Source organism: Lissotriton helveticus, chromosome 1_2 (genome assembly GCF_964261635.1).
Source record: "Lissotriton helveticus chromosome 1_2, aLisHel1.1, whole genome shotgun sequence".
Lineage (NCBI taxonomy): Eukaryota > Metazoa > Chordata > Amphibia > Caudata > Salamandridae > Lissotriton > Lissotriton helveticus.
The window spans coordinates 378,335,469-378,357,932 of record NC_136058.1 but is presented as its reverse complement, the minus strand read 5'-3'; the positions used below and the strand labels follow the sequence as shown (position 1 = coordinate 378,357,932).

The 22,464-nt window shown below is 47.5% G+C and overlaps 27 non-coding genes across 27 annotated transcripts; 11 read left to right on the top strand and 16 right to left on the bottom strand.

Annotated features, from left to right (window-relative positions):
• Positions 1-816: 816 nt before the first annotated feature.
• On the top strand, positions 817-887 carry TRNAG-GCC (transfer RNA glycine (anticodon GCC)). Its single transcript has one exon. It is a non-coding gene; the product is annotated as a tRNA-Gly (tRNA).
• A 71-nt stretch (positions 888-958) lies between these two features.
• Positions 959-1,030, bottom strand: TRNAW-CCA (transfer RNA tryptophan (anticodon CCA)). Its single transcript has one exon. It is a non-coding gene; the product is annotated as a tRNA-Trp (tRNA).
• A 248-nt stretch (positions 1,031-1,278) lies between these two features.
• On the bottom strand, positions 1,279-1,352 carry TRNAN-GUU (transfer RNA asparagine (anticodon GUU)). The gene has a single exon. It is a non-coding gene; the product is annotated as a tRNA-Asn (tRNA).
• Positions 1,353-1,559: 207 nt separating this feature from the next.
• Positions 1,560-1,630, top strand: TRNAG-GCC (transfer RNA glycine (anticodon GCC)). The gene has a single exon. It is a non-coding gene; the product is annotated as a tRNA-Gly (tRNA).
• A 1,627-nt stretch (positions 1,631-3,257) lies between these two features.
• Positions 3,258-3,328, top strand: TRNAG-GCC (transfer RNA glycine (anticodon GCC)). Its single transcript has one exon. It is a non-coding gene; the product is annotated as a tRNA-Gly (tRNA).
• Positions 3,329-5,698: 2,370 nt separating this feature from the next.
• On the top strand, positions 5,699-5,769 carry TRNAV-GAC (transfer RNA valine (anticodon GAC)). Its single transcript has one exon. It is a non-coding gene; the product is annotated as a tRNA-Val (tRNA).
• Positions 5,770-5,840: 71 nt separating this feature from the next.
• On the bottom strand, positions 5,841-5,912 carry TRNAW-CCA (transfer RNA tryptophan (anticodon CCA)). Its single transcript has one exon. It is a non-coding gene; the product is annotated as a tRNA-Trp (tRNA).
• Positions 5,913-6,160: 248 nt separating this feature from the next.
• TRNAN-GUU (transfer RNA asparagine (anticodon GUU)) lies at positions 6,161-6,234 on the bottom strand. Its single transcript has one exon. It is a non-coding gene; the product is annotated as a tRNA-Asn (tRNA).
• A 2,047-nt stretch (positions 6,235-8,281) lies between these two features.
• TRNAW-CCA (transfer RNA tryptophan (anticodon CCA)) lies at positions 8,282-8,353 on the bottom strand. Its single transcript has one exon. It is a non-coding gene; the product is annotated as a tRNA-Trp (tRNA).
• Positions 8,354-8,601: 248 nt separating this feature from the next.
• Positions 8,602-8,675, bottom strand: TRNAN-GUU (transfer RNA asparagine (anticodon GUU)). Its single transcript has one exon. It is a non-coding gene; the product is annotated as a tRNA-Asn (tRNA).
• A 1,905-nt stretch (positions 8,676-10,580) lies between these two features.
• On the top strand, positions 10,581-10,651 carry TRNAG-GCC (transfer RNA glycine (anticodon GCC)). Its single transcript has one exon. It is a non-coding gene; the product is annotated as a tRNA-Gly (tRNA).
• A 71-nt stretch (positions 10,652-10,722) lies between these two features.
• Positions 10,723-10,794, bottom strand: TRNAW-CCA (transfer RNA tryptophan (anticodon CCA)). Its single transcript has one exon. It is a non-coding gene; the product is annotated as a tRNA-Trp (tRNA).
• A 248-nt stretch (positions 10,795-11,042) lies between these two features.
• TRNAN-GUU (transfer RNA asparagine (anticodon GUU)) lies at positions 11,043-11,116 on the bottom strand. Its single transcript has one exon. It is a non-coding gene; the product is annotated as a tRNA-Asn (tRNA).
• Positions 11,117-11,323: 207 nt separating this feature from the next.
• Positions 11,324-11,394, top strand: TRNAG-GCC (transfer RNA glycine (anticodon GCC)). Its single transcript has one exon. It is a non-coding gene; the product is annotated as a tRNA-Gly (tRNA).
• A 1,769-nt stretch (positions 11,395-13,163) lies between these two features.
• TRNAW-CCA (transfer RNA tryptophan (anticodon CCA)) lies at positions 13,164-13,235 on the bottom strand. Its single transcript has one exon. It is a non-coding gene; the product is annotated as a tRNA-Trp (tRNA).
• Positions 13,236-13,483: 248 nt separating this feature from the next.
• TRNAN-GUU (transfer RNA asparagine (anticodon GUU)) lies at positions 13,484-13,557 on the bottom strand. Its single transcript has one exon. It is a non-coding gene; the product is annotated as a tRNA-Asn (tRNA).
• Positions 13,558-13,764: 207 nt separating this feature from the next.
• Positions 13,765-13,835, top strand: TRNAG-GCC (transfer RNA glycine (anticodon GCC)). Its single transcript has one exon. It is a non-coding gene; the product is annotated as a tRNA-Gly (tRNA).
• A 1,616-nt stretch (positions 13,836-15,451) lies between these two features.
• TRNAG-GCC (transfer RNA glycine (anticodon GCC)) lies at positions 15,452-15,522 on the top strand. Its single transcript has one exon. It is a non-coding gene; the product is annotated as a tRNA-Gly (tRNA).
• Positions 15,523-15,593: 71 nt separating this feature from the next.
• TRNAW-CCA (transfer RNA tryptophan (anticodon CCA)) lies at positions 15,594-15,665 on the bottom strand. Its single transcript has one exon. It is a non-coding gene; the product is annotated as a tRNA-Trp (tRNA).
• Positions 15,666-15,913: 248 nt separating this feature from the next.
• Positions 15,914-15,987, bottom strand: TRNAN-GUU (transfer RNA asparagine (anticodon GUU)). Its single transcript has one exon. It is a non-coding gene; the product is annotated as a tRNA-Asn (tRNA).
• A 1,884-nt stretch (positions 15,988-17,871) lies between these two features.
• Positions 17,872-17,942, top strand: TRNAG-GCC (transfer RNA glycine (anticodon GCC)). The gene has a single exon. It is a non-coding gene; the product is annotated as a tRNA-Gly (tRNA).
• A 71-nt stretch (positions 17,943-18,013) lies between these two features.
• On the bottom strand, positions 18,014-18,085 carry TRNAW-CCA (transfer RNA tryptophan (anticodon CCA)). The gene has a single exon. It is a non-coding gene; the product is annotated as a tRNA-Trp (tRNA).
• Positions 18,086-18,333: 248 nt separating this feature from the next.
• Positions 18,334-18,407, bottom strand: TRNAN-GUU (transfer RNA asparagine (anticodon GUU)). Its single transcript has one exon. It is a non-coding gene; the product is annotated as a tRNA-Asn (tRNA).
• A 1,913-nt stretch (positions 18,408-20,320) lies between these two features.
• Positions 20,321-20,391, top strand: TRNAG-GCC (transfer RNA glycine (anticodon GCC)). The gene has a single exon. It is a non-coding gene; the product is annotated as a tRNA-Gly (tRNA).
• Positions 20,392-20,462: 71 nt separating this feature from the next.
• On the bottom strand, positions 20,463-20,534 carry TRNAW-CCA (transfer RNA tryptophan (anticodon CCA)). Its single transcript has one exon. It is a non-coding gene; the product is annotated as a tRNA-Trp (tRNA).
• A 248-nt stretch (positions 20,535-20,782) lies between these two features.
• On the bottom strand, positions 20,783-20,856 carry TRNAN-GUU (transfer RNA asparagine (anticodon GUU)). Its single transcript has one exon. It is a non-coding gene; the product is annotated as a tRNA-Asn (tRNA).
• A 207-nt stretch (positions 20,857-21,063) lies between these two features.
• On the top strand, positions 21,064-21,134 carry TRNAG-GCC (transfer RNA glycine (anticodon GCC)). The gene has a single exon. It is a non-coding gene; the product is annotated as a tRNA-Gly (tRNA).
• Positions 21,135-22,464: the final 1,330 nt, after the last annotated feature.

Sequence of the window (22,464 nt, the reverse complement as noted above, 5' to 3'; positions counted from 1 at the left end):
AGCAGGTGCTTTCTCTGAACTCTTGACTTGTAAGACTGCTGGGAAAGGCCCTCCCTAGCCCCTCACTCAGATAGATACATTTACCTTTAGAGCTCAGCTTTGGAGAAAGAGATTGGGGAGAGAGCAAATAGGGGAAGGCCCATGGTGCACACTTTATTTTACATAAAAGCTGGGGCTTGTGGGAGGACAGGGACAAGAGGGTTCTCAGGGAAAGAAATCCCAGGAGTATTGATGGCTAGGCCCTGAAACACAACAATCCCGGATTGGCAAGGCACAATATGCCTGTGCAACAGGCCTGACCCTAGGCTTCCGGAGTTCTTGGTCACAAAAGGCTCCAGTTATCTAAGACCGACCAGGGCTGTGCCCGACCAGGGCTGTAGGCCGCGTTGGGAGCGCGTTAGGGACGCGTAAAGGGACGCAGGGCGCAGAACTCTGCCCGTTTCACCCCAGCATTTAGGGGAGGACACAGAATCTGGGAAAGCCAGTGGGAAGGATTTTCCAGGAGGAGAGTTCAGTGAGATAATCTGAAACACAATAGTGCTGGTGATCTGGCGGGTGCATTCTGTGAACCACTTTTGTCGGGAGCAGCCTGCCATCATGCCCTGATAAACACAACTCTAGTCCCAAGCCAGTGACCTCAGCAAATGCAAAGACATTCATAGTTATAGTCTCCTGCATCTGATTCTTGCCATCTTCATGTGAAACGTTGGCGTTATCATGTCTGCTGCGCACACTTTGTTCATATGTGTACAATTTAAGTGTGTGCACCTGATCACTGTCTTGGGCAGAGCTCTGCCTGTGAACAACCCATGTGAAGCATTGGTGGTTCAGTGGTAGAATTCTCGCCTGCCACGCGGGAGGCCTGGGTTCGATTCCCGGCCAATGCAAGACTGCTTTCTTTTGACTTTGTTTTCGAAAGGAAATATATGACCTCAGTGGGGAATAAAATGGTAAGCAGTGACCCCGACGTGATTTGAACACGCAACCTTCTGATCTGGAGTCAGACGCGCTACCGTTGCGCCACGAGGTCCTTACACTTACAGCTTTCGGAGCCAGATCAACAAATGCTGTGGGCCTTTTGACTTATTTTCCCCTCCTCATATGCCTACAGTTGTATTACAGAGCTTGACCTTTTGTTTTCTATCCTAATTATGAAATTGACTGCAGGTGCCGAGAGAACGCAGAGAATTGAAATATTCAGGGAAAGGGTGTCCAGCAGGAGAGAGCAAAGGTATGTATCTGTTTTCCATTCAAGTGTTTCATGCAGGCAAAATAATACGTCCCTGGGTGGGCTTGAACCACCAACCTTTCGCTTAACAGCCGAACGCACTAACCGATTGCGCCACAGAGACGAGTGACTACATCATCTTTCCTTAGACTCAATATATATCTTGATATGTATGTGCCTGCCTGGAGCTTGTCTTATATAAGCCATCATCATGTGAAACTTTGGCGTTGTCATGTCTGCTGCGCACACTTTGTTCATATGTGTACAATTTAAGTGTGTGCACCTGATCACTGTCTTGGACAGAGCTATGCCTGTGAACTCCCCATGTGAAGCATTGGTGGTTCAGTGGTAGAATTCTCGCCTGCCACGCGGGAGGCCCGGGTTTGATTCCCGGCCAATGCAAGGCTGCGTTCCTTTGACTTTGTTTTCGAAAGGAAATATATGAACTCAGTGGGGAATAAAATGGTAAGCAGTGACCCCGACGTGATTTGACCACGCAACCTTCTGATCTGGAGTCAGACGCGCTACCGTTGCGCCACAAGGTCCTTACACTTACAGCCTTCAAGCCAGATCAACAAATGCTGATGGCCTTTTGACTTATTTTCCCCTCCTCATATGCCTACAGTTGTATTACAGGGCTAGGCCTTTTGTTTTCTATCCTAATTATGAAATTGACTGCAGGTGCAGAGAGAACGCAGAGGATTGAAATGTTCAGATAAAGGGTCTTAAGCAGGAGAGAGCAGAGGTACGTATCTGTGTTTCATTAAAGTGTTTCATGCAGGCAAAAAGGATACTTCCCTGGGTGGGCTTGAACCACCAACCTTTCTGTTAACAACCGAACGCACTAACCATTTGCACCACAGAGGTTAATAACTGTAGCACAGTTCCTGAGACTCAATATATATCTTGATAATTGTGTGCCTGCCTGGAGCTTGTGTTATATAATGCGTCTTTATGCCATACAGCATTTCTCATTTGCTTAGTGTCTTGTTATTGTTGGACGTAATGATGAATAGACTACTGTCTAATGGTCTTAGAGCCAGTATTACTACCGGTCCCAGTGTATGAGACACATACATGACTTTTCTGTTGCCTGCTTAGCATAGCTCCCTGCTCCTCTGTAGGTGTGCTACCAGCCAGTAAGGCGTGTGCCTTGCCCATCAGATGTGTTATCTTAGACTTGACTTCTCTGTGAGCAAAGTCTCCCTCCCATAGCAGGTGCTTTCTCTGAACTCTTGACTTGTAAGACTGCTGGGAAAGGCCCTCCCTAGCCCCTCACTCAGATAGATACATTTACCTTCAGAGCTCAGCTTTGGAGAAAGAGATTGGGGAGAGAGCAAATAGGGGAAGGCCCATGGTGCACACTTTATTTTACATAAAAGCTGGGGCTTGTGGGAGGACAGGGACAAGAGGGTTCTCAGGGAAAGAAATCCCAGGAGTATTGATGGCTAGGCCCAGAAACACAACAATCCCGGATTGGCAAGGCACAATATGCCTGTGCAACAAGCCTGACCCTAGGCTTCCGGAGTTCTTGGTCACAAAAGGCTCCAGTGATCTAAGCCCGACCAGGGCTGTGCCCGACCAGGGCTGTAGGCCGCGTTGGGAGCGCGTTAGGGACACGTAAAGGGACGCAGGGCGCAGAACTCTGCCCGTTTCACCCCAGCATTTAGGGGAGGACACAGAATCTGGGAAAGCCAGTGGGAAGGATTTTCCAGGAGGAGAGTTCAGTGAGATAATCTGAAACACAATAGTGCTGGTGATCTGGCGGGTGCATTCTGTGAACCACTTTTGTCGGGAGCAGCCTGCCATCATGCCCTGATAAACACAACTCTAGTCCCAAGCCAGTGACCTCAGCAAATGCAAAGACATTCATAGTTATAGTCTCCTGCATCTGATTCTTGCCATCTTCATGTGAAACGTTGGTGTTATCATGTCTGCTGCGCACACTTTGTTCATATGTGTACAATTTAAGTGTGTGCACCTGATCACTGTCTTGGGCAGAGCTCTGCCTGTGAACAACCCATGTGAAGCATTGGTGGTTCAGTGGTAGAATTCTTGCCTGCCACGCGGGAGGCCCGGGTTCGATTCCCGGCCAATGCAAGACTGCTTTCTTTTGACTTTGTTTTCGAAAGGAAATATATGACCTCAGTGGGGAATAAAATGGTAAGCAGTGACCCCGACGTGATTTGAACACGCAACCTTCTGATCTGGAGTCAGACGCACTACCGTTGCGCCTCGAGGTCCTTACACTTACAGCTTTCGGAGCCAGATCAACAAATGCTGTGGGCCTTTTGACTTATTTTCCCCTCCTCATATGCCTACAGTTGTATTACAGAGCTTGACCTTTTGTTTTCTATCCTAATTATGAAATTGACTGCAGGTGCCGAGAGAACGCAGAGAATTGAAATATTCAGGGAAAGGTTGTCCAGCAGGAGAGAGCAAAGGTATGTATCTGTTTTCCATTCAAGTGTTTCATGCAGGCAAAAGAATACATCCCTGCGAGGGCTTGAACCACCAACCTTTCGCTTAACAGCCGAACGCGCTAACCGATTGCGCCACAGAGACGAGTGAATACAGCATCTTTCCTTAGACTCAATATATATCTTGATATGTATGTGCCTGCCTGGAGCTTGTCTTATATAAGCCATCATCATGTGAAACTTTGGCGTTGTCATGTCTGCTGCGCACACTTTGTTTATATGTGTACAATTTAAGTGTGTGCACCTGATCACTGTCTTGGACAGAGCTATGCCTGTGAACTCCCCATGTGAAGCATTGGTGGTTCAGTGGTAGAATTCTTGCCTGCCACGCGGGAGGCCCGGGTTCGATTCCCAGCCAATGCAAGGCTGCGTTCCTTTGACTTTGTTTTCGAAAGGAAATATATGAACTCAGTGGGGAATAAAATGGTAAGCAGTGACCCCGACGTGATTTGACCACGCAACCTTCTGATCTGGAGTCAGACGCGCTACCGTTGCGCCACAAGGTCCTTACACTTACAGCCTTCAAGCCAGATCAACAAATGCTGATGGCCTTTTGACTTATTTTCCCCTCCTCATATGCCTACAGTTGTATTACAGGGCTAGGCCTTTTGTTTTCTATCCTAATTATGAAATTTACTGCAGGTGCAGAGAGAACGCAGAGGATTGAAATGTTCAGATAAAGGGTCTTAAGCAGGAGAGAGCAGAGGTACGTATCTGTGTTTCATTAAAGTGTTTCATGCAGGCAAAAAGGATACTTCCGTGGGTGGGCTTGAACCACTAACCTTTCTGTTAACAACCGAATGCGCTAACCATTTGCACCACAGAGGTTAATAACTGTAGCACAGTTCCTGAGACTCAATATATATCTTGATAATTGTGTGCCTGCCTGGAGCTTGTGTTATATAATGCATCTTTATGCCATACAGCATTTCTCATTTGCTTAGTGTCTTGTTATTGTTGGACGTAATGATGAATAGACTACTGTCTAATGGTCTTAGAGCCAGTATTACTACCGGTCCCAGTGTATGAGACACATACATGACTTTTCTGTTGCCTGCTTAGCATAGCTCCCTGCTCCTCTGTAGGTGTGCTACCAGCCAGTAAGGCGTGTGCCTTGCCCATCAGATGTGTTATGTTAGACTTGACTTCTCTGTGAGCAAAGTCTCCCTCCCATAGCAGGTGCTTTCTCTGAACTCTTGACTTGTAAGACTGCTGGGAAAGGCCCTCCCTAGCCCCTCACTCAGATAGATACATTTACCTTTAGAGCTCAGCTTTGGAGAAAGAGATTGGGGAGAGAGCAAATAGGGGAAGGCCCATGGTGCACACTTTATTTTACATAAAAGCTGGGGCTTGTGGGAGGACAGGGACAAGAGGGTTCTCAGGGAAAGAAATCCCAGGAGTATTGATGGCTAGGCCCTGAAACACAACAATCCCGGATTGGCAAGGCACAATATGCCTGTGCAACAGGCCTGACCCTAGGCTTCCGGAGTTCTTGGTCACAAAAGGCTCCAGTTATCTAAGACCGACCAGGGCTGTGCCCGACCAGGGCTGTAGGCCGCGTTGGGAGCGCGTTAGGGACGCGTAAAGGGACGCAGGGCGCAGAACTCTGCCCGTTTCACCCCAGCATTTAGGGGAGGACACAGAATCTGGGAAAGCCAGTGGGAAGGATTTTCCAGGAGGAGAGTTCAGTGAGATAATCTGAAACACAATAGTGCTGGTGATCTGGCGGGTGCATTCTGTGAACCACTTTTGTCGGGAGCAGCCTGCCATCATGCCCTGATAAACACAACTCTAGTCCCAAGCCAGTGACCTCAGCAAATGCAAAGACATTCATAGTTATAGTCTCCTGCATCTGATTCTTGCCATCTTCATGTGAAACGTTGGTGTTATCATGTCTGCTGCGCACACTTTGTTCATATGTGTACAATTTAAGTGTGTGCACCTGATCACTGTCTTGGGCAGAGCTCTGCCTGTGAACAACCCATGTGAAGCATTGGTGGTTCAGTGGTAGAATTCTTGCCTGACACGCGGGAGGCCCGGGTTCGATTCCCGGCCAATGCAAGACTGCTTTCTTTTGACTTTGTTTTCGAAAGGAAATATATGACCTCAGTGGGGAATAAAATGGTAAGCAGTGACCCCGACGTGATTTGAACACGCAACCTTCTGATCTGGAGTCAGACGCACTACCGTTGCGCCACGAGGTCCTTACACTTACAGCTTTCGGAGCCAGATCAACAAATGCTGTGGGCCTTTTGACTTATTTTCCCCTCCTCATATGCCTACAGTTGTATTACAGAGCTTGACCTTTTGTTTTCTATCCTAATTATGAAATTGACTGCAGGTGCCGAGAGAACGCAGAGAATTGAAATATTCAGGGAAAGGTTGTCCAGCAGGAGAGAGCAAAGGTATGTATCTGTTTTCCATTCAAGTGTTTCATGCAGGCAAAATAATACATCCCTGGGAGGGCTTGAACCACCAACCTTTCGCTTAACAGCCGAACGCGCTAACCGATTGCGCCACAGAGACGAGTGACTACAGCATCTTTCCTTAGACTCAATATATATCTTGATATGTATGTGCCTGCCTGGAGCTTGTCTTATATAAGCCATCATCATGTGAAACTTTGGCGTTGTCATGTCTGCTGCGCACACTTTGTTCATATGTGTACAATTTAAGTGTGTGCACCTGATCACTGTCTTGGAAAGAGCTATGCCTGTGAACTCCCCATGTGAAGCATTGGTGGTTCAGTGGTAAAATTCTTGCCTGCCACGCGGGAGGCCCGGGTTCGATTCCCGGCCAATGCAAGGTTGCGTTCCTTTGACTTTGTTTTCGAAAGGAAATATATGAACTCAGTGGGGAATAAAATGGTAAGCAGTGACCCCGACGTGATTTGACCACGCAACATTCTGATCTGGAGTCAGACGCGCTACCGTTGTGCCACAAGGTCCTTACACTTACAGCCTTCAAGCCAGATCAACAAATGCTGATGGCCTTTTGACTTATTTTCCCCTCCTCATATGCCTACAGTTGTATTACAGGGCTAGGCCTTTTGTTTTCTATCCTAATTATGAAATTGACTGCAGGTGCAGAGAGAACGCAGAGGATTGAAATGTTCAGATAAAGGGTCTTAAGCAGGAGAGAGCAGAGGTACGTATCTGTGTTTCATTAAAGTGTTTCATGCAGGCAAAAAGGATACTTCCCTGGGTGGGCTTGAACCACCAACCTTTCTGTTAACAACCGAACGCGCTAACCATTTGCACCACAGAGGTTAATAACTGTAGCACAGTTCCTGAGACTCAATATATATCTTGATAATTGTGTGCCTGCCTGGAGCTTGTGTTATATAATGCGTCTTTATGCCATACAGCATTTCTCATTTGCTTAGTGTCTTGTTATTGTTGGACGTAATGATGAATAGACTACTGTCTAATGGTCTTAGAGCCAGTATTACTACCGGTCCCAGTGTATGAGACACATACATGACTTTTCTGTTGCCTGCTTAGCATAGCTCCCTGCTCCTCTGTAGGTGTGCTACCATCCAGTAAGGCGTGTGCCTTGCCCATCAGATGTGTTATGTTAGACTTGACTTCTCTGTGAGCAAAGTCTCCCTCCCATAGCAGGTGCTTTCTCTGAACTCTTGACTTGTAAGACTGCTGGGAAAGGCCCTCCCTAGCCCCTCACTCAGATAGATACATTTACCTTTAGAGCTCAGCTTTGGAGAAAGAGATTGGGGAGAGAGCAAATAGGGGAAGGCCCATGGTGCACACTTTATTTTACATAAAAGCTGGGGCTTGTGGGAGGACAGGGACAAGAGGGTTCTCAGGGAAAGAAATCCCAGGAGTATTGATGGCTAGGCCCTGAAACACAACAATCCCGGATTGGCAAGGCACAATATGCCTGTGCAACAGGCCTGACCCTAGGCTTCCGGAGTTCTTGGTCACAAAAGGCTCCAGTTATCTAAGACCGACCAGGGCTGTGCCCGACCAGGGCTGTAGGCCGCGTTGGGAGCGCGTTAGGGACGCGTAAAGGGACGCAGGGCGCAGAACTCTGCCTGTTTCACCCCAGCATTTAGGGGAGGACACAGAATCTGGGAAAGCCAGTGGGAAGGATTTTCCAGGAGGAGAGTTCAGTGAGATAATCTGAAACACAATAGTGCTGGTGATCTGGCGGGTGCATTCTGTGAACCACTTTTGTCGGGAGCAGCCTGCCATCATGCCCTGATAAACACAACTCTAGTCCCAAGCCAGTGACCTCAGCAAATGCAAAGACATTCATAGTTATAGTCTCCTGCATCTGATTCTTGCCATCTTCATGTGAAACGTTGGCGTTATCATGTCTGCTGCGCACACTTTGTTCATATGTGTACAATTTAAGTGTGTGCACCTGATCACTGTCTTGGGCAGAGCTCTGCCTGTGAACAACCCATTTGAAACATTGGTGGTTCAATGGTAGAATTCTCGCCTGCCACGCGGGAGGCCCGGGTTCGATTCCCGGCCAATGCAAGACTGCTTTCTTTTGACTTTGTTTTCGAAAGGAAATATATGACCTCAGTGGGGAATAAAATGGTAAGCAGTGACCCCGACGTGATTTGAACACGCAACCTTCTGATCTGGAGTCAGACGCGCTACCGTTGCGCCACGAGGTCCTTACACTTACAGCTTTCGGAACCAGATCAACAAATGCTGTGGGCCTTTTGACTTATTTTCCCCTCCTCATATGCCTACAGTTGTATTACAGAGCTTGACCTTTTGTTTTCTATCCTAATTATGAAATTGACTGCAGGTGCCGAGAGAACGCAGAGAATTGAAATATTCAGGGAAAGGGTGTCCAGCAGGAGAGAGCAAAGGTATGTATCTGTTTTCCATTCAAGTGTTTCATGCAGGCAAAATAATACGTCCCTGGGTGGGCTTGAACCACCAACCTTTCGGTTAACAGCCGAACGCGCTAACCGATTGCGCCACAGAGACGAGTGACTACAGCATCTTTCCTTAGACTCAATATATATCTTGATATGTATGTGCCTGCCTGGAGCTTGTCTTATATAAGCCATCATCATGTGAAACTTTGGCGTTGTCATGTCTGCTGCGCACACTTTGTTCATATGTGTACAATTTAAGTGTGTGCACCTGATCACTGTCTTGGACAGAGCTATGCCTGTGAACTCCCCATGTGAAGCATTGGTGGTTCAGTGGTAAAATTCTCACCTGCCATGCGGGAGGCCCGGGTTCGATTCCCGGCCAATGCAAGGTTGCGTTCCTTTGACTTTGTTTTCGAAAGGAAATATATGAACTCAGTGGGGAATAAAATGGTAAGCAGTGACCCCGACGTGATTTGACCACGCAACCTTCTGATCTGGAGTCAGACGCGCTACCGTTGTGCCACAAGGTCCTTACACTTACAGCCTTCAAGCCAGATCAACAAATGCTGATGGCCTTTTGACTTATTTTCCCCTCCTCATATGCCTACAGTTGTATTACAGGGCTAGGCCTTTTGTTTTCTATCCTAATTATGAAATTGACTGCAGGTGCAGAGAGAACGCAGAGGATTGAAATGTTCAGATAAAGGGTCTTAAGCAGGAGAGAGCAGAGGTACGTATCTGGGTTTCATTAAAGTGTTTCATGCAGGCAAAAAGGATACTTCCGTGGGTGGGCTTGAACCACCAACCTTTCTGTTAACAACCGAACGCGCTAAGCATTTGCACCACAGAGGTTAATAACTGTAGCACAGTTCCTGAGACTCAATATATATCTTGATAATTGTGTGCCTGCCTGGAGCTTGTGTTATATAATGCGTCTTTATGCCATACAGCATTTCTCATTTGCTTAGTGTCTTGTTATTGTTGGACGTAATGATGAATAGACTACTGTCTAATGGTCTTAGAGCCAGTATTACTACCGGTCCCAGTGTATGAGACACATACATGACTTTTCTGTTGCCTGCTTAGCATAGCTCCCTGCTCCTCTGTAGGTGTGCTACCAGCCAGTAAGGCGTGTGCCTTGCCCATCAGATGTATTATCTTATACTTGACTTCTCTGTGAGCAAAGTCTCCCTCCCATAGCAGGTGCTTTCTCTGAACTCTTGACTTGTAAGACTGCTGGGAAAGGCCCTCCTTAGCCCCTCACTCAGATAGATACATTTACCTTCAGAGCTCAGCTTTGGAGAAAGAGATTGGGGAGAGAGCAAATAGGGGAAGGCCCATGGTGCACACTTTATTTTACATAAAAGCTGGGGCTTGTGGGAGGACAGGGACAAGAGGGTTCTCAGGGAAAGAAATCCCAGGAGTATTGATGGCTAGGCCCTGAAACACAACAATCCCGGATTGGCAAGGCACAATATGCCTGTGCAACAGGCCTGACCCTAGGCTTCCGGAGTTCTTGGTCACAAAAGGCTCCAGTTATCTAAGACCGACCAGGGCTGTGCCCGACCAGGGCTGTAGGCCGCGTTGGGAGCACGTTAGGGACGCGTAAAGGGAAGCAGGGCGCAGAACTCTGCCCGTTTCACCCCAGCATTTAGGGGAGGACACAGAATCTGGGAAAGCCAGTGGGAAGGATTTTCCAGGAGGAGAGTTCAGTGAGATAATCTGAAACACAATAGTGCTGGTGATCTGGCGGGTGCATTCTGTGAACCACTTTTGTCGGGAGCAGCCTGCCATCATGCCCTGATAAACACAACTCTAGTCCCAAGCCAGTGACCTCAGCAAATGCAAAGACATTCATAGTTATAGTCTCCTGCATCTGATTCTTGCCATCTTCATGTGAAACGTTGGCGTTATCATGTCTGCTGCGCACACTTTGTTCATATGTGTACAATTTAAGTGTGTGCACCTGATCACTGTCTTGGGCAGAGCTCTGCCTGTGAACAACCCATGTGAAGCATTGGTGGTTCAGTGGTAGAATTCTCGCCTGCCACGCGGGAGGCCTGGGTTCGATTCCCGGCCAATGCAAGACTGCTTTCTTTTGACTTTGTTTTCGAAAGGAAATATATGACCACAGTGGGGAATAAAATGGTAAGCAGTGACCCCGACGTGATTTGAACACGCAACCTTCTGATCTGGAGTCAGACGCGCTACCGTTGCGCCACGAGGTCCTTACACTTACAGCTTTCGGAGCCAGATCAACAAATGCTGTGGGCCTTTTGACTTATTTTCCCCTCCTCATATGCCTACAGTTGTATTACAGAGCTTGACCTTTTGTTTTCTATCCTAATTATGAAATTGACTGCAGGTGCCGAGAGAACGCAGAGAATTGAAATATTCAGGGAAAGGGTGTCCAGCAGGAGAGAGCAAAGGTATGTATCTGTTTTCCATTCAAGTGTTTCATGCAGGCAAAATAATACGTCCCTGGGTGGGCTTGAACCACCAACCTTTCGGTTAACAGCCGAATGCGCTAACCGATTGCGCCACAGAGACGAGTGACTACAGCATCTTTCCTTAGACTCAATATATATCTTGATATGTATGTGCCTGCCTGGAGCTTGTCTTATATAAGCCATCATCATGTGAAACTTTGGCGTTGTCATGTCTGCTGCGCACACTTTGTTCATATGTGTACAATTTAAGTGTGTGCACCTGATCACTGTCTTGGACAGAGCTATGCCTGTGAACTCCCCATGTGAAGCATTGGTGGTTCAGTGGTAAAATTCTCGCCTGCCATGCGGGAGGCCCGGGTTCGATTCCCGGCCAATGCAAGGTTGCGTTCCTTTGACTTTGTTTTTGAAAGGAAATATATGAACTCAGTGGGGAATAAAATGGTAAGCAGTGACCCCGACGTGATTTGACCACGCAACCTTCTGATCTGGAGTCAGACGCGCTAACGTTGTGCCACAAGGTCCTTACACTTACAGCCTTCAAGCCAGATCAACAAATGCTGATGGCCTTTTGACTTATTTTCCCCTCCTCATATGCCTACAGTTGTATTACAGGGCTAGGCCTTTTGTTTTCTATCCTAATTATGAAATTGACTGCAGGTGCAGAGAGAACGCAGAGGATTGAAATGTTCAGATAAAGGGTCTTAAGCAGGAGAGAGCAGAGGTACGTATCTGTGTTTCATTAAAGTGTTTCATGCAGGCAAAAAGGATACTTCCCTGGGTGGGCTTGAACCACCAACCTTTCTGTTAACAACCGAACGCGCTAACCATTTGCACCACAGAGGTTAATAACTGTAGCACAGTTCCTGAGACTCAATATATATCTTGATAATTGTGTGCCTGCCTGGAGCTTGTGTTATATAATGCGTCTTTATGCCATACAGCATTTCTCATTTGCTTAGTGTCTTGTTATTGTTGGACGTAATGATGAATAGACTACTGTCTAATGGTCTTAGAGCCAGTATTACTACCGGTCCCAGTGTATGAGACACATACATGACTTTTCTGTTGCCTGCTTAGCATAGCTCCCTGCTCCTCTGTAGGTGTGCTACCAGCCAGTAAGGCGTGTGCCTTGCCCATCAGATGTGTTATGTTAGACTTGACTTCTCTGTGAGCAAAGTCTCCCTCCCATAGCAGGTGCTTTCTCTGAACTCTTGACTTGTAAGACTGCTGGGAAAGGCCCTCCCTAGCCCCTCACTCAGATAGATACATTTACCTTTAGAGCTCAGCTTTGGAGAAAGAGATTGGGGAGAGAGCAAATAGGGGAAGGCCCATGGTGCACACTTTATTTTACATAAAAGCTGGGGCTTGTGGGAGGACAGGGACAAGAGGGTTCTCAGGGAAAGAAATCCCAGGAGTATTGATGGCTAGGCCCTGAAACACAACAATCCCGGATTGGCAAGGCACAATATGCCTGTGCAACAGGCCTGACCCTAGGCTTCCGGAGTTCTTGGTCACAAAAGGCTCCAGTGATCTAAGCCCGACCAGGGCTGTGCCCGACCAGGGCTGTAGGCCGCGTTGGGAGCGCGTTAGGGACGCGTAAAGGGACGCAGGGTGCAGAACTCTGCCCGTTTCACCCCAGCATTTAGGGGAGGACACAGAATCTGGGAAAGCCAGTGGGAAGGATTTTCCAGGAGGAGAGTTCAGTGAGATAATCTGAAACACAATAGTGCTGGTGATCTGGCGAGTGCATTCTGTGAACCACTTTTGTCGGGAGCAGCCTGCCATCATGCCCTGATAAACACAACTCTAGTCCCAAGCCAGTGACCTCAGCAAATGCAAAGACATTCATAGTTATAGTCTCCTGCATCTGATTCTTGCCATCTTCATGTGAAACGTTGGCGTTATCATGTCTGCTGCGCACACTTTGTTCATATGTGTACAATTAAAGTGTGTGCACCTGATCACTGTCTTGGGCAGAGCTCTGCCTGTGAACAACCCATGTGAAGCATTGGTGGTTCAGTGGTAGAATTCTCGCCTGCCACACGGGAGGCCCTGGTTCGATTCCCGGCCAATGCAAGACTGCTTTCTTTTGACTTTGTTTTCGAAAGGAAATATATGACCTCAGTGGGGAATAAAATGGTAAGCAGTGACCCCGACGTGATTTGAACACGCAACCTTCTGATCTGGAGTCAGACGCGCTACCGTTGCGCCACGAGGTCCTTACACTTACAGCTTTCGGAGCCAGATCAACAAATGCTGTGGGCCTTTTGACTTATTTTCCCCTCCTCATATGCCTACAGTTGTATTACAGAGCTTGACCTTTTGTTTTCTATCCTAATTATGAAATTGACTGCAGGTGCCGAGAGAACGCAGAGAATTGAAATATTCAGGGAAAGGGTGTCCAGCAGGAGAGAGCAAAGGTATGTATCTGTTTTCCATTCAAGTGTTTCATGCAGGCAAAATAATACGTCCCTGGGTGGGCTTGAACCACCAACCTTTCGCTTAACAGCCGAACGCACTAACCGATTGCGCCACAGAGACGAGTGACTACATCATCTTTCCTTAGACTCAATATATATCTTGATATGTATGTGCCTGCCTGGAGCTTGTCTTATATAAGCCATCATCATGTGAAACTTTGGCGTTGTCATGTCTGCTGCGCACACTTTGTTCATATGTGTACAATTTAAGTGTGTGCACCTGATCACTGTCTTGGACAGAGCTATGCCTGTGAACTCCCCATGTGAAGCATTGGTGGTTCAGTGGTAGAATTCTCGCCTGCCACGCGGGAGGCCCGGGTTTGATTCCCGGCCAATGCAAGGCTGCGTTCCTTTGACTTTGTTTTCGAAAGGAAATATATGAACTCAGTGGGGAATAAAATGGTAAGCAGTGACCCCGACGTGATTTGACCACGCAACCTTCTGATCTGGAGTCAGACGCGCTACCGTTGCGCCACAAGGTCCTTACACTTACAGCCTTCAAGCCAGATCAACAAATGCTGATGGCCTTTTGACTTATTTTCCCCTCCTCATATGCCTACAGTTGTATTACAGGGCTAGGCCTTTTGTTTTCTATCCTAATTATGAAATTGACTGCAGGTGCAGAGAGAACGCAGAGGATTGAAATGTTCAGATAAAGGGTCTTAAGCAGGAGAGAGCAGAGGTACGTATCTGTGTTTCATTAAAGTGTTTCATGCAGGCAAAAAGGATACTTCCCTGGGTGGGCTTGAACCACCAACCTTTCTGTTAACAACCGAACGCACTAACCATTTGCACCACAGAGGTTAATAACTGTAGCACAGTTCCTGAGACTCAATATATATCTTGATAATTGTGTGCCTGCCTGGAGCTTGTGTTATATAATGCGTCTTTATGCCATACAGCATTTCTCATTTGCTTAGTGTCTTGTTATTGTTGGACGTAATGATGAATAGACTACTGTCTAATGGTCTTAGAGCCAGTATTACTACCGGTCCCAGTGTATGAGACACATACATGACTTTTCTGTTGCCTGCTTAGCATAGCTCCCTGCTCCTCTGTAGGTGTGCTACCAGCCAGTAAGGCGTGTGCCTTGCCCATCAGATGTGTTATCTTAGACTTGACTTCTCTGTGAGCAAAGTCTCCCTCCCATAGCAGGTGCTTTCTCTGAACTCTTGACTTGTAAGACTGCTGGGAAAGGCCCTCCCTAGCCCCTCACTCAGATAGATACATTTACCTTCAGAGCTCAGCTTTGGAGAAAGAGATTGGGGAGAGAGCAAATAGGGGAAGGCCCATGGTGCACACTTTATTTTACATAAAAGCTGGGTCTTGTGGGAGGACAGGGACAAGAGGGTTCTCAGGGAAAGAAATCCCAGGAGTATTGATGGCTAGGCCCAGAAACACAACAATCCCGGATTGGCAAGGCACAATATGCCTGTGCAACAGGCCTGACCCTAGGCTTCCGGAGTTCTTGGTCACAAAAGGCTCCAGTGATCTAAGCCCGACCAGGGCTGTGCCCGACCAGGGCTGTAGGCCGCGTTGGGAGCGCGTAAAGGGACGCAGGGCGCAGAACTCTGCCCGTTTCACCACAGCATTTAGGGGAGGACACAGAATCTGGGAAAGCCAGTGGGAAGGATTTTCCAGGAGGAGAGTTCAGTGAGATAATCTGAAACACAATAATGCTGGTGATCTGGCGGGTGCATTCTGTGAACCACTTTTGTCGGGAGCAGCCTGCCATCATGCCCTGATAAACACAACTCTAGTCCCAAGCCAGTGACCTCAGCAAATGCAAAGACATTCATAGTTATAGTCTCCTGCATCTGATTCTTGCCATCTTCATGTGAAACGTTGGCGTTATCATGTCTGCTGCGCACACTTTGTTCATATGTGTACAATTTAAGTGTGTGCACCTGATCACTGTCTTGGGCAGAGCTCTGCCTGTGAACAACCCATGTGAAGCATTGGTGGTTCAGTGGTAGAATTCTTGCCTGCCATGCGGGAGGCCCGGGTTCGATTCCCGGCCAATGCAAGACTGCTTTCTTTTGACTTTGTTTTCGAAAGGAAATATATGACCTCAGTGGGGAATAAAATGGTAAGCAGTGACCCCGACGTGATTTGAACACGCAACCTTCTGATCTGGAGTCAGACGCGCTACCGTTGCGCCACGAGGTCCTTACACTTACAGCTTTCGGAGCCAGATCAACAAATGCTGTGGGCCTTTTGACTTATTTTCCCCTCCTCATATGCCTACAGTTGTATTACAGAGCTTGACCTTTTGTTTTCTATCCTAATTATGAAATTGACTGCAGGTGCCGAGAGAACGCAGAGAATTGAAATATTCAGGGAAAGGTTGTCCAGCAGGAGAGAGCAAAGGTATGTATCTGTTTTCCATTCAAGTGTTTCATGCAGGCAAAATAATACATCCCTGGGAGGGCTTGAACCACCAACCTTTCGCTTAACAGCCGAACGCGCTAACCGATTGCGCCACAGAGACGAGTGACTACAGCATCTTTCCTTAGACTCAATATATATCTTGATATGTATGTGCCTGCCTGGAGCTTGTCTTATATAAGCCATCATCATGTGAAACTTTGGCGTTGTCATGTCTGCTGCGCACACTTTGTTCATATGTGTACAATTTAAGTGTGTGCACCTGATCACTGTCTTGGACAGAGCTATGCCTGTGAACTCCCCATGTGAAGCATTGGTGGTTCAGTGGTAGAATTCTCGCCTGCCACGCGGGAGGCCCGGGTTCGATTCCCAGCCAATGCAAGGCTGCGTTCCTTTGACTTTGTTTTCGAAAGGAAATATATGAACTCAGTGGGGAATAAAATGGTAAGCAGTGACCCCGACGTGATTTGACCACGCAACCTTCTGATCTGGAGTCAGACGCGCTACCGTTGCGCCACAAGGTCCTTACACTTTCAGCCTTCAAGCCAGATCAACAAATGCTGATGGCCTTTTGACTTATTTTCCCCTCCTCATATGCCTACAGTTGTATTACAGGGCTAGGCCTTTTGTTTTCTATCCTAATTATGAAATTTACTGCAGGTGCAGAGAGAACGCAGAGGATTGAAATGTTCAGATAAAGGGTCTTAAGCAGGAGAGAGCAGAGGTACGTATCTGTGTTTCATTAAAGTGTTTCATGCAGGCAAAAAGGATACTTCCGTGGGTGGGCTTGAACCACCAACCTTTCTGTTAACAACCGAATGCGCTAACCATTTGCACCACAGAGGTTAATAACTGTAGCACAGTTCCTGAGACTCAATATATATCTTGATAATTGTGTGCCTGCCTGGAGCTTGTGTTATATAATGCGTCTTTATGCCATACAGCATTTCTCATTTGCTTAGTGTCTTGTTATTGTTGGACGTAATGATGAATAGACTACTGTCTAATGGTCTTAGAGCCAGTATTACTACCGGTCCCAGTGTATGAGACACATACATGACTTTTCTGTTGCCTGCTTAGCATAGCTCCCTGCTCCTCTGTAGGTGTGCTACCAGCCAGTAAGGCGTGTGCCTTGCCCATCAGATGTGTTATGTTAGACTTGACTTCTCTGTGAGCAAAGTCTCCCTCCCATAGCAGGTGCTTTCTCTGAACTCTTGACTTGTAAGACTGCTGGGAAAGGCCCTCCCTAGCCCCTCACTCAGATAGATACATTTACCTTTAGAGCTCAGCTTTGGAGAAAGAGATTGGGGAGAGAGCAAATAGGGGATTTTACATAAAAGCTGGGGCTTGTGGGAGGACAGGGACAAGAGGGTTCTCAGGGAAAGAAATCCCAGGAGTATTGATGGCTAGGCCCTGAAACACAACAATCCCGGATTGGCAAGGCACAATATGCCTGTGCAACAGGCCTGACCCTAGGCTTCCGGAGTTCTTGGTCACAAAAGGCTCCAGTTATCTAAGACCGACCAGGGCTGTGCCCGACCAGGGCTGTAGGCCGCGTTGGGAGCGCGTTAGGGACGCGTAAAGGGACGCAGGGCGCAGAACTCTGCCCGTTTCACCCCAGCATTTAGGGGAGGACACAGAATCTGGGAAAGCCAGTGGGAAGGATTTTCCAGGAGGAGAGTTCAGTGAGATAATCTGAAACACAATAGTGCTGGTGATCTGGCGGGTGCATTCTGTGAACCACTTTTGTCGGGAGCAGCCTGCCATCATGCCCTGATAAACACAACTCTAGTCCCAAGCCAGTGACCTCAGCAAATGCAAAGACATTCATAGTTATAGTCTCCTGCATCTGATTCTTGCCATCTTCATGTGAAACGTTGGCGTTATCATGTCTGCTGCGCACACTTTGTTCATATGTGTACAATTTAAGTGTGTGCACCTGATCACTGTCTTGGGCAGAGCTCTGCCTGTGAACAACCCATGTGAAGCATTGGTGGTTCAGTGGTAGAATTCTCGCCTGCCACGCGGGAGGCCTGGGTTCGATTCCCGGCCAATGCAAGACTGCTTTCTTTTGACATTGTTTTCGAAAGGAAATATATGACCTCAGTGGGGAATAAAATGGTAAGCAGTGACCCCGACGTGATTTGAACACGCAACCTTCTGATCTGGAGTCAGACGCGCTACCGTTGCGCCACGAGGTCCTTACACTTACAGCTTTCGGAGCCAGATCAACAAATGCTGTGGGCCTTTTGACTTATTTTCCCCTCCTCATATGCCTACAGTTGTATTACAGAGCTTGACCTTTTGTTTTCTATCCTAATTATGAAATTGACTGCAGGTGCCGAGAGAACGCAGAGAATTGAAATATTCAGGGAAAGGGTGTCCAGCAGGAGAGAGCAAAGGTATGTATCTGTTTTCCATTCAAGTGTTTCATGCAGGCAAAATAATACGTCCCTGGGTGGGCTTGAACCACCAACCTTTCGGTTAACAGCCGAACGCGCTAACCGATTGCGCCACAGAGACGAGTGACTACAGCATCTTTCCTTAGACTCAATATATATCTTGATATGTATGTGCCTGCCTGGAGCTTGTCTTATATAAGCCACCATCATGTGAAACTTTGGCGTTGTCATGTCTGCTGCGCACACTTTGTTCATATGTGTACAATTTAAGTGTGTGCACCTGATCACTGTCTTGGACAGAGCTATGCCTGTGAACTCCCCATGTGAAGCATTGGTGGTTTGGTGGTTCAGTGGTAAAATTCTCGCCTGCCATGCGGGAGGCCCGGGTTCGATTCCCGGCCAATGCAAGGTTGCGTTCCTTTGTCTTTGTTTTCGAAAGGAAATATATGAACTCAGTGGGGAATAAAATGGTAAGCAGTGACCCCGACGTGATTTGACCACGCAACCTTCTGATCTGGAGTCAGACGCGCTACCGTTGTGCCGCAAGGTCCTTACACTTACAGCCTTCAAGCCAGATCAACAAATGCTGATGGCCTTTTGACTTATTTTACCCTCCTCATATGCCTACAGTTGTATTACAGGGCTAGGCCTTTTGTTTTCTATCCTAATTATGAAATTTACTGCAGGTGCAGAGAGAACGCAGAGGATTGAAATGTTCAGATAAAGGGTCTTAAGCAGGAGAGAGCAGAGGTACGTATCTGTGTTTCATTAAAGTGTTTCATGCAGGCAAAAAGGATACTTCCGTGGGTGGGCTTGAACCACCAACCTTTCTGTTAACAACCGAATGCGCTAACCATTTGCACCACAGGGGTTAATAACTGTAGCACAGTTCCTGAGACTCAATATATATCTTGATAATTGTGTGCCTGCCTGGAGCTTGTGTTATATAATGCGTCTTTATGCCATACAGCATTTCTCATTTGCTTAGTGTCTTGTTATTGTTGGACGTAATGATGAATAGACTACTGTCTAATGGTCTTAGAGCCAGTATTACTACCGGTCCCAGTGTATGAGACACATACATGACTTTTCTGTTGCCTGCTTAGCATAGCTCCCTGCTCCTCTGTAGGTGTGCTACCAGCCAGTAAGGCGTGTGCCTTGCCCATCAGATGTGTTATCTTAGACTTGACTTCTCTGTGAGCAAAGTCTCCCTCCCATAGCAGGTGCTTTCTCTGAACTCTTGACTTGTAAGACTGCTGGGAAAGGCCCTCCCTAGCCCCTCACTCAGATAGATACATTTACCTTCAGAGCTCAGCTTTGGAGAAAGAGATTGGGGAGAGAGCAAATAGGGGAAGGCCCATGGTGCACACTTTATTTTACATAAAAGCTGGGGCTTGTGGGAGGACAGGGACAAGAGGGTTCTCAGGGAAAGAAATCCCAGGAGTATTGATGGCTAGGCCCTGAAACACAACAATCCCGGATTGGCAAGGCACAATATGCCTGGGCAACAGGCCTGACCCTAGGCTTCCGGAGTTCTTGGTCACAAAAGGCTCCAGTTATCTAAGACCGACCAGGGCTGTGCCCGACCAGGGCTGTAGGCCGCGTTGGGAGAGCGTTAGGGACGCGTAAAGGGACGCAGGGCGCAGAACTCTGCCCGTTTCACCCCAGCATTTAGGGGAGGACACAGAATCTGGGAAAGCCAGTGGGAAGGATTTTCCAGGAGGAGAGTTCAGTGAGATAATCTGAAACACAATAGTGCTGGTGATCTGGCGGGTGCATTCTGTGAACCACTTTTGTCGGGAGCAGCCTGCCATCATGCCCTGATAAACACAACTCTAGTCCCAAGCCAGTGACCTCAGCAAATGCAAAGACATTCATAGTTATAGTCTCCTGCATCTGATTCTTGCCATCTTCATGTGAAACGTTGGCGTTATCATGTCTGCTGCGCACACTTTGTTCATATGTGTACAATTTAAGTGTGTGCACCTGATCACTGTCTTGGGCAGAGCTCTGCCTGTGAACAACCCATGTGAAGCATTGGTGGTTCAGTGGTAGAATTCTCGCCTGCCACGCGGGAGGCCCGGGTTCGATTCCCGGCCAATGCAAGACTGCTTTCTTTTGACTTTGTTTTCGAAAGGAAATATATGACCTCAGTGGGGAATAAAATGGTAAGCAGTGACCCCGACGTGATTTGAACACGCAACCTTCTGATCTGGAGTCAGACGCACTACCGTTGCGCCACGAGGTCCTTACACTTACAGCTTTCGGAGCCAGATCAACAAATGCTGTGGGCCTTTTGACTTATTTTCCCCTCCTCATATGCCTACAGTTGTATTACAGAGCTTGACCTTTTGTTTTCTATCCTAATTATGAAATTGACTGCAGGTGCCGAGAGAACGCAGAGAATTGAAATATTCAGGGAAAGGGTGTCCAGCAGGAGAGAGCAAAGGTATGTATCTGTTTTCCATTCAAGTGTTTCATGCAGGCAAAATAATACGTCCCTGGGTGGGCTTGAACCACCAACCTTTCGGTTAACAGCCGAACGCGCTAACCGATTGCGCCACAGAGACGAGTGACTACAGCATCTTTCCTTAGACTCAATATATATCTTGATATGTATGTGCCTGCCTGGAGCTTGTCTTATATAAGCCATCATCATGTGAAACTTTGGCGTTGTCATGTCTGCTGCGCACACTTTGTTCATATGTGTACAATTTAAGTGTGTGCACCTGATCACTGTCTTGGACAGAGCTATGCCTGTGAACTCCCCATGTGAAGCATTGGTGGTTCAGTGGTAAAATTCTCGCCTGCCATGCGGGAGGCCCGGGTTCGATTCCCGGCCAATGCAAGGTTGCGTTCCTTTGACTTTGTTTTCGAAAGGAAATATATGAACTCAGTGGGGAATAAAATGGTAAGCAGTGACCCCGACGTGATTTGACCACGCAACCTTCTGATCTGGAGTCAGACGCGCTACCGTTGTGCCGCAAGGTCCTTACACTTACAGCCTTCAAGCCAGATCAACAAATGCTGATGGCCTTTTGACTTATTTTCCCCTCCTCATATGCCTACAGTTGTATTACAGGGCTAGGCCTTTTGTTTTCTATCCTAATTATGAAATTGACTGCAGGTGCAGAGAGAACGCAGAGGATTGAAATGTTCAGATAAAGGGTCTTAAGCAGGAGAGAGCAGAGGTACGTATCTGTGTTTCATTAAAGTGTTTCATGCAGGCAAAAAGGATACTTCCGTGGGTGGGCTTGAACCACCAACCTTTCTGTTAACAACCAAACGCGCTAACCATTTGCACCACAGAGGTTAATAACTGTAGCACAGTTCCTGAGACTCAATATATATCTTGATAATTGTGTGCCTGCCTGGAGCTTGTGTTATATAATGCGTCTTTATGCCATACAGCATTTCTCATTTGCTTAGTGTCTTGTTATTGTTGGACGTAATGATGAATAGACTACTGTCTAATGGTCTTAGAGCCAGTATTACTACCGGTCCCAGTGTATGAGACACATACATGACTTTTCTGTTGCCTGCTTAGCATAGCTCCCTGCTCCTCTGTAGGTGTGCTACCAGCCAGTAAGGCGTGTGCCTTGCCCATCAGATGTGTTATCTTAGACTTGACTTCTCTGTGAGCAAAGTCTCCCTCCCATAGCAGGTGCTTTCTCTGAACTCTTGACTTGTAAGACTGCTGGGAAAGGCCCTCCCTAGCCCCTCACTCAGATAGATACATTTACCTTCAGAGCTCAGCTTTGGAGAAAGAGATTGGGGAGAGAGCAAATAGGGGAAGGCCCATGGTGCACACTTTATTTTACATAAAAGCTGGGGCTTGTGGGAGGACAGGGACAAGAGGGTTCTCAGGGAAAGAAATCCCAGGAGTATTGATGGCTAGGCCCTGAAACACAACAATCCCGGATTGGCAAGGCACAATATGCCTGGGCAACAGGCCTGACCCTAGGCTTCCGGAGTTCTTGGTCACAAAAGGCTCCAGTTATCTAAGACCGACCAGGGCTGTGCTCGACCAGGGCTGTAGGCCGCGTTGGGAGCGCGTTAGGGACGCGTAAAGGGACGCAGGGCGCAGAACTCTGCCCGTTTCACCCCAGCATTTAGGGGAGGACACAGAATCTGGGAAAGCCAGTGGGAAGGATTTTCCAGGAGGAGAGTTCAGTGAG